Source organism: Anneissia japonica, unplaced genomic scaffold, assembly GCF_011630105.1.
Source record: "Anneissia japonica isolate Jap-2015-1 unplaced genomic scaffold, ASM1163010v1 scaffold287790_len634930_cov199, whole genome shotgun sequence".
NCBI classification, from domain to species: Eukaryota; Metazoa; Echinodermata; class Crinoidea; order Comatulida; family Comatulidae; genus Anneissia; species Anneissia japonica.
In genome coordinates this window covers 377,453-378,549 of record NW_022748191.1, presented here as the reverse complement: position 1 = coordinate 378,549, position 1,097 = coordinate 377,453, and positions in this window count along the sequence as shown.

Here is a 1,097-nt window from a genome sequence, read left to right as displayed (position 1 = left end):
AAAAGAAACTGAAGAAAAGACGAACAAAATTGGGACGGCCCCACAAAAGAAAAAGAAACAAAATGATGACTCTCCTAAGTGAGTAGGAGATTCTTATCCCGTAATATAATCTCAGTTTCCGAAATTTTATCCATGCTAGTTGGATTCTCTCCTTCATTTCCGACGTTGTCTCATCTTCAACGTTGTCATTCTACCCACGTAAAATGTTGCTGTCAACCTGCTTAATATTATTTCCATCAAGATTAATGCTACCTACCAATATATCCATAATACTGTATCCTTACTGAACACGAACCTTATGTTAATATTTAGTCCAGTTTTTGCTTTCTTAATTTAATTCATGGATTATTATTTGCAGTCTTGTGGATTGTGGCTAAATAGAGAGCGATCAAACGTTATAAAAATATAGGAAAAAGTGCTCAAATAAGGAACAAATGGTCGTTTTCTATATTATCAGTGCTACGCAGCAAACTACCATTTATTTTATTTTATTTCAAATCGCACCCAACAGCGGATAACCCGCCACTTATAACAGAATGGATTAACAATAACAAATTAAAAACAACAGGCAAATAAAAAATCATTAATAACATGTCAAAAAAAGCGAAGCAATAATAGCAATAAAAAATGAAAATGAAAAGTCTAAGAAATATTATTGAGAACTTTACAAATTGTATGGTTTAAACATTTAAATTGTCAGAAAATAGATCAATAGAGGTGTCTTTTGAGGATCCGGATATTGTATTTATATAAGCAAGGGATTGTAGAAATACAACGGTTTTTTATGGAGTCAACTCTACCAAAAGGCAGGGAGAAAAGGCAAAGAAAAGGAACTGCGACAGCGACGAGACTTAGCATTAAGAAGAGACAAAAGTAGCCTAGAAACAGTCAAAACAGGAATTCATACATCTGAAAGAAATTGAAGATCAAAAACAGATTTATGTGCACTGAGAGACTGTAAGTGAAGATCAGAGGAGGGAACATTGGTAGGACGACAAAGAAACTGGATAAAAAGATTTTGCACTAAATCAAACCTAACAGATATATATACACACACACACGCACACACACACACACATATATATATATATATATAC